Source organism: Somniosus microcephalus, chromosome 6 (assembly GCF_052327205.1).
Source record: "Somniosus microcephalus isolate GS21.2 chromosome 6, FLI_Smic_1.0, whole genome shotgun sequence".
NCBI classification, from domain to species: domain Eukaryota; kingdom Metazoa; phylum Chordata; class Chondrichthyes; order Squaliformes; family Somniosidae; genus Somniosus; species Somniosus microcephalus.
The window spans coordinates 75,131,347-75,139,724 of record NC_140992.1 but is presented as its reverse complement, the minus strand read 5'-3'; the positions used below and the strand labels follow the sequence as shown (position 1 = coordinate 75,139,724).

Genomic DNA, 8,378 nt, shown 5'->3' with positions numbered 1-8,378 from the left:
ATGCTGGGCTCTGCCATTGTTGAGGATGGAGCTGTTCATGGAGCCTCCTCCTCCTGATAGTTATTTAATTGTCCACCACCACTTATGGCTGGATGTGGCAGGACTGCAGAGCTTTGATCTGATCCATTGGTGTGGGATTGCTCAGCTCTGTCTATAGCAAGCTTCTTCTGCTGTTTAGATTGCCTGTAGTCCTGTGTTATAGCTTTACCTCATTTTCAGATAAACCTGGTGCTGCTCTTGACATGCTCTTCTACACTCCTCATTATACCAGGATGGGCGCTTGGTTTGATGGTAATGGTAGAATGAGGGCTATGCCAAGCCATGAGATTACAGATTGTGGTGGAATACAATTTTGCTGCTGCTGATTACCCACAATGTCTCATGGATGCCCAGTTTTGATCAGCTAGATCTGTTCTGAATCTATCCCATTTAGCACAGTGGTAATGCCACACAACACAATGGAGAGTTTCCTCAGTTTGAAGGTGGGACTTCATCTCTGTGATAAAAATGATAACTTCCGGGAAGTTATGTCATCACTTCCTGTGAACTGTGAACTATGAACTATGAACTGTGTACATACCTCACTTCCTGTCATGTCACTTCCTGTTGGACTGGTATAAATACTGGTCTGTTCAGTATTGTAAGAGGCTTCTACCAGAGGCATGGTAAAGACCTCTCTTGTGTATATAGTGTGTTTATAAGTTACTTAAAGCTTACTTTAAAGTTACTTGATGGTAAGTCTCCTTTTTCTTACATCAATTTAAGTAACTTAAATTTACACTGACAAATACTAGACCTTCAGACAAACTCGGAAGTTAAGGATCCAGGGAACCACCCATCATGGAGAAAATCCTTAGACCTATTCGTCTGGACTTGGACCCGAATACACCAGCAGCTGGCAGGGTATGGAAGCATTGGTATCGTACTTTTGAGAATTTTCTGGATGAATGTAAAGCGGATGCTCCTGCTAAATTGAAGATACTTGTCAATTATGTGACCCCAAAAGTGTTCGAATATGTTGATGACTGGGATAATTACGAAGAGGTGATTCGGGCACTTAAGAAACTGTATGCGAAGACCCCAAATGAGGTCTATGCTAGACATCTACTGGCCACAGCCCGACAAGGGCCAGGGGAATCAATTGACGAATTCCTGCAAGAACTTCGCAGGCTCAGCGTAGATTGTAACTTTCAGGCAGCCTCAGCTGAGCTGTACCGCCAAGAAATGATTCGTGATGCTTTCATCTGCGGGATTGCCTCTCCATTTATACGCCAGCGTCTACTAGAAAGTAAAACACTTGAGCTACAAAAAGCTTTTGACCTAGCTTGTTCACTGGATTTGGCAAAGAGAAATGCAGACCTCTATCAGCTGCCCAGATCTCGATCTGCTGCTGTAGCTGCAACCAGACAATTCAAGCGGTCTCAGGTGAACCCTATCATGGGGGATCTAATTCTGATAATTCTGATGAAGAAGAGGAGGACGACCCCACTTTAGCAGCCTCTTGGCAATCTAGGAAGGAATGCTTCTTTTGTGGAGATGCTTTTCACCCTAGGAAAACCTGCCCTGCTCGCAATGCAATCTGCAGTTATTGCGGGAAAAAAGGACACTTTGCTAAAGTTTGCCTATCAAGGGCCTCTACGAGGGCCAATCCAGCTAAGGCCTACCGAACTGCCCCAATTAGGGCCTATCAAGATGCTCCAGCTAGGACCTATCAAGCTTCCTCTCGAGCTCTCTCCCGAAGAAGCACACCGAGAGTTTTAGCCACTCTCTGTGCAACGACACCAATTACAGCTGCTTGCCCACAGAACCTGTCTCATGCAGCCACAAAAATTTCAATTAAAGGGCATACCTTAGATGCCTTAATTGACTCAGGAAGTACTGATAGTTTCATTAAGGAACAGATTGTTGCGAAATTGAAACTACATGTCTTCCCATCGGACCAGGCAATTGCGATGGCCCAGTCATCACTTAATACCAGAATCTCCGGCTTTTGTGTTGTTGATATGACACTTCATGGTCGAATGTATCCCTCCACCCGACTTTCGGTGCTCAAGGACTTATGTAGTGATCTCCTCTTAGGGCTGGACTTCCAAAAACAGCATAAGAAACTCACCATTGAGTTTGGTGGATCCAAACCCGGACTTACTATTTCTAATATACCGTCTAAATTGCCATTTTGTGCATTATCAGCAGCTTCACTTGATGAACCCTCATTATTTGCCAGTATTCCGCCTCAATGCCAACCGATAATAACGAAATCGCGGCGCTTTAATCAGGAAGACCAATCTTTTATTGCGGCTGAAATCTCTCGACTTCTAGCAGAGGATATCATTGAACCATGTTCGTCGCCCTGGCGGGCTCAAGTCGTCATTGTCAAGAACCCTCTAAAACCTCACAAACAGCGACTATGCATCGATTATTCGCAAACCATCAATCAATATACCGACTTGGACGCCTACCCATTGCCACGCATTGATGATATGGTTAATAAACTGGCCGAATACAAAGTGTTCTCAACTTACGATTTAAAAAGTGCCTATCATCAGTTACCCTTGAAGGTCTCAGATAAGCAGTACACAGCCTTTGAGGCTAATGGACGGCTGTACCAATTTCGTCGCCTCCTGATGTAAGCCCCCAAAGTGTGGACTGAGTGATATACACAGTTGACAACACTGGCTTGTTGTAAGAAAGACAGACCCAATAATTGAAGTAAAAACGGTTTATTCAGGCCTGGGGAGCTATGGCTCTTGCGTCCCAACACAAGGCTCCAACTCCACCGAATCTCTTGAGGTTCTCACAGTTATACAAAAATTAAGGCCCTGCCCTAAAGGCGGGGATAAGCTTATTAACATATACAGAATTATAGTTAAATTGTAATTATAAAACCATGACATTCCATTCTTCCAGTCGCTTACAAATCTCACATTTCGTTATCAGTTGGTCCTGTTACTTTCTCAGGACCCAGGGGCCTCAACTTTATTACTTTACGATCGTCCATTTGCTGTTGTCAGATGGCTTGGTCTTTCTAAGTATTTCTCTAAGATAGTAGATCTTTCCAAAGCGGGCAATCCGCAGACTTTCTGTCTCTCTCTCTTGAATTATTTCTACAGAGCAAAAACACTTTAGTTAGTTAAAAGAATAGAACCCTATTGAGCTTCACACTTAACAAACCCTTAAGTGCAAGGGTGTCGACTCGCGTGGCCGAACCCATATATCTCTCCCTCTTTCTAAGGGGTTGTATTGACAGTTTTAATCTCTCCGCAGTTAACCCATAGTCCTGTTTAAACCTTATCTGGGTTTATACAACTTTTACAGACTTCTATTGTACAACTCGGAGCACGAATTAACCTATTCCCTCCATTTTGTATATTGGTGTTACAGATGAATCCTGGTTTGTTTTTCCTTATTAAATCCAATTTTTAATATCTTACTTCAGTCCCCCCTTTTGACCTTTGGACAATTGCTCCAAACAGGTCAACATGTATTTCCACTTCCTGGTGTCTGCCAGAGCGTGCACTCCCTGGCCTTCTACCAGTTTAGGTTATACATGTATATATATCTTATCAATTTGGAGGCCGACTTCCCCCCCCTTGCGGTATGGTGGTCTTTCCTTTACGGTGGTCTTTCCTTTAGGGTGGGCTTTCCTTTATGCACTCCGTCCGGTGTAACCATTCCCGGGGCCCCTTAGACCCTACACTAATGGTTGAGGCTTTCCTGCTCAAGCCTGTCCCTCATTCCCACGTGGGGTGTGTGACGTGCCAATTCGAGACTGTCATCACACACCAGTCCTCATTCACCACCCTCCTTCTGCCACCCTCCTTCTGCCACCTCCATCTTACGGTTGGCCGGCCCGGTCTTTAATTACCATGCCCAATTAATCCCACATAATTTCAGTCGCTTCCCATCGCGTCTTACACCATTTGCCTTGGAGAGGCGGGGGAGTTGTCCATTCTTAACATCGCTACCTGCCCCTCCTCAGGCTCTACTTCTTTCACCGCACCAATTTCGGCCTTACTCATTCTGGCACAAAGGCACTGGAGAAATAAAAATACACAATATATCAGAATAACAATCAAGAGGAATATCATTATGCCTTGTACCACCGAGGCGCCCACAGTCCCCGACCATCCTGATCCCCAATTGTCAAAATATGAGGAAGTGGGTGAGTTTCCTCTAATGTTGTACTAATGTCTTTCTGTTGTTTCTTTAAGCCTTCTTCTATTTTATGATAGTACTTAAAATTTCCTTTGTTTCCTGCCGTAACTTCTGCCAAGCTTCCTCTAACTTAGGAATTGCCTTGGGCTCTGGTATGACATAAGTTTCAACCCTTTTTAGTAAGTCCCATATTATCAAATGACCAGGTTTTCCTATCTGTGTAGGTATCTTTAGACCAAAACAACGGTTTGGTTGGGGAATGGTATAAGCCATATCTTGATATTCATATTTCTGTTCAATTGTGGTGACACAACAGGTCCCATTGTTCCTTGATGCTACCCAGGTCCAGTGTATCCCCTTGGGTGAACCTCGAGGGTGCAATTGGTAATTTTCGTAAATCCGTACTCGGATGTGTCTCCCTCGGTGGGGGGGTGTGTGCACACCCATGTCCTTCCCTTGTGGTGGCACCCGTCCACTACCACCCCCCTTTAGGTTTCATTCTTCTGTTTATTATCTTCATCCCTTTCCCAAAGTGTCTTGGTAGGGACATCATGACATTTAACCCACTTTCCCTTTGTACTTCTCATATATTAATCACGTCGTATCGAAGTTGTCCCCCTTCTGGGAATTGTGGGATGGCCAGTACAAAGCCAATCATCTTAGTCCATGGGGTCAGACAATCGCCTGCCCGGTGTACTTGTCCCATTTTACATTCCTTACATAGGCTTTTATTTGTGTCAATCCAAGGTTCCAGATCCTTATTAGTAATCCAATCAGGGATCTGTTCATTATTTATTTGCCTCATGTTATGCTGAGCATTCGACAATATCCATGAGCCCTACGTGGCACATATTAGTTCCTTATCGGTTTAGTGAGAAGCATTATTAAGTCTATCAATAATTGTATTGATTGTTTCTGCATGGGGGGCTACTATCTCTTCCACCCCCGACAATTGCATTATTGTTTGGTTTCCCTGCCAGTGTCAATTGCCGGCTATTTCCAGTAGCTTGTTTTAGTAACTTCTCTATTTTTGCTTGTAATTCTTCTACTCCTTCGTTTACTCCTTCTATGTCCAAGCTATTAACTGTTGCTAACCCGGCCGCATACCCTGCTCCGGTCGTTTCCAATACTCCCCGTTTCTTACATCTTTGTAAGATAGATTTTTCCTGTGGATCCTCTAATTGTTTTACCCACAGGGAGTTCCAGGTTTGTTTTGTATCTCAAAAGTACTCATATTAATGGCAAGCTTAGTAACTCTATGTGCTACACTAAAATACACCTCATCCTGTGTTCTCCTTATTACTAATCCCCCTTGATAATGGCAATACTTATATTTATCCCTAGAATCAAGGCGAGGACGCTCCATCTCATTCCGGACGTCCAATGTTCCTGTAATTACAAAAAGGGGGCTGGTCGTCACCAGCCAGTTAGAATTATTCTGCTCTTATACATTTTATCAGTTCAAAATGCTGTACATCTGGTTCATTTCTTGTTCTGTGGCTCTGTCCCCAGACATACCTGAAGATGCAAACTATGGCATATAATATCATCATACACAGCCCTATCATTGATATATGTAGTAACTCCCCTTCCCATTCTTTATATCTTCTAGTATACTCCTCACTCTGTCAAAAAGGGCACCATCTCTGGTTTACTCATTATTCATTAATACTTCATAAGGTCCTGACCATCTGGGTGCTAGCCCTGGTTTGGCTGGTATTATTTCTGCTATCACTTTGCTATCTATTGCTAAGACCTCCTTCTGGTCGTCCCGTGTATCCTGTTCTCGATCCCGTATAATCTGTTGGTCTTTGGCCTCATGTCTCTAACTATCTGTCCAGATTTATCTTTGGGTAACAGGACAGCTTCCCAAGCAGCCTCCCTGCCGTTTGAGACGGTGCTGCAATTAGTTTATAAGATAACTTCCATTTATCAAATCCTAATTTTCCTTCTATCACTGTGGGGAAATATTAACTCAACATTAAGAAATTTACATTTAATAATGTCCAATATCTTTAAATTCTATTCAGTAATACTGAAGTTGTTACTTGGTGAACTCAAACAGCTGTCAGTGGAAAGGGTTAACTCCTTCGCAGGCTTTTGAAGGTGGAGCTAAACATTATTGCGTCACTTCACGCAACCCAAAAAACATCCCTGACTGAAAGACAGTTGTGGTTTCACACTTTGATTCAACATGAACATTTGGGCTTCATTGGTCAGATTCCCTCTCTCAGTTGATCGTTTAGCTGCCCATCCTCTTGTGTGCTTTAATTTATTATTACAGACTCTTTGGGTAGGAGAGAGATTCCTACTCATTCCTTGATTATATTCTTGTCTCTTACGGGTCTTCTCCTGGTGTCATATATCCCTGCCCACTCCCGCTATCATGTAATCAGACACCACCCCAAAGGCATTCTGACTATCTATATAGGTTTACACATTTTCCTTTGGCTACCCCCCTTTGATCAAATCCTGTATAGGCTGGGCCATTTCTACTTTGTTTCCCGGGCCTGCCTGTTTGTTTGACTTATAATCTGGGGGCCAGTACACTTCATTCGCTTTAGGGTCGACTAAAGCTCCTACTTCTCGTAGTATATCTATCCCTAGGATTGTTCCTTCGGTGTTCTCACATACCCACAACTGTGTAGGTATTATTATTATAGCCAATTTCTAGTAAGACTGTTTCGCTCTTATAAGCCCTGATTCTTCGTCCACCGATTCCTGCTATACTAACTGAAAGTTTCGTTCGGGGTAAGGGTAAGTCTGTCAATGAGATTGTGGCTCCTGTGTCTATTAACATTTTGCACTGTCGGCCCCCTACCAATGCATCAACAAACATCCTCGGATCCCCCTCCCCTCTCTGGCGCGGTCCCTTCCTGCTGCCATCCCTAGAAGCTTGCGAGCAATCAAAGCACGCAGCCAGTCCTAATGCCCCTCCCATCTGTTTTTGGGCATTTGTCTCTTCCCTTGTGTCACTATGTATCCTAGGTCGACTACTTCATCCTTCCCTACTTATACCTTTCTAAGGTTTAACTCTAGTCCCGCCTTCTATAAGGCTTCCAGTACCATAGTCAATTAAATATTGTAGAGGGACCTGCCGCTATCAGATATTCTTGCGGAGTGGAGTTATCTTATTCAATTCGGACTACACCAATTTACATCAACCAGAATTTCACTGTGGCCACAATGAAAGTCTGGTTTTAATAGGTTAATTTACCTCATAACTTCAAGGTTAGATCTTAGACTGAAACTTAATCTTTCATTAAACAAACTTTTTGTTGCTCTTCTCAGTTTTTACACTCCAGCTTAACTTAAATTGTAGTAGGTTTTTTTCATTCTGAGGGCACAATCTTATTTGCACATTCTTAAACTTCCAAAATCCCCGACAAGACAAAGGGGTTAAATGCTTTTACTTTAACACAGAGAAGTGGGTGGAGCTACAACACACAGCAGACATTTCTTTTTCTTAACGGACAGATTTTCAGACAAAGGAATATTGAATCCTCTTAAACATTCCTAATCAGGAAAACATCCACACTCACACATTTTTATACAAATTGTAATTTCAGCATATGTCTAAGGTTCCTTTCACTCAGCAAATCTCGTGTTTTACTTGTCTTGGTACAGATGCTAATAACTTCCATGTTGGTAAAGCTTTAAGTTTATCTTTTCCTTCCTTTTTAAATCTGACTCAACAGCTTTCCCTAGTTTCCAAATCCCTGTTTGTTTGTTTTTTTTTTTTTTTGCTGGGGTTTCAAATTGGTTCGCCTGCAAATTAGATCTTTTTCCTTCTTTATCTCTCCCTTCTGTTTCAATTCCTTACATTATCTGTTGCCTCTTTATCTTTAGCTCCTCCCCACCAAGCCTTTGGCTCTCTGCACTGTTTCTTTTTATTTTCCAGGAGTCGGGTTATAGAATCCAGGTCCCTTGAGGATTCTTCTTCCACCCTCTTAGTCATAACTAACTGCTATGTTTCACGCATAATTCACGATGTTGAGGAATTAGGTTTGTACGCTACGTTGTTCGCCCCATAGCGTCACCTTCATTAGTTTCTTGCTTTCTATTAGTCACTTCGTTTCGTTAGACACACACCAACCCTTTAGTCCCGAGGTTTTGGTACTGTGGGGTCTGTAGCTCCCGGCGTCCAACTTGATCCTGGCCGTCACGTGGGACTACTGTCCTCTTAATTCAGGCTCAGGCTAGGTGCTGGGGACAGACCTCAC

General features: G+C 43.0%; 1 long non-coding RNA gene across 1 annotated transcript; it reads right to left on the bottom strand.

Moving 5' to 3' along the window:
* Nucleotides 1–2,704: 2,704 nt before the first annotated feature.
* LOC147115808 (uncharacterized) lies at nt 2,705–7,153 on the bottom strand. The gene is made up of 2 exons (XR_015078686.1): nt 3,918–7,153; nt 2,705–3,104 (listed from the first exon to the last, which is right to left on the bottom strand). It is a non-coding gene; the product is annotated as an uncharacterized LOC147115808 (long non-coding RNA).
* Nucleotides 7,154–8,378: the final 1,225 nt, after the last annotated feature.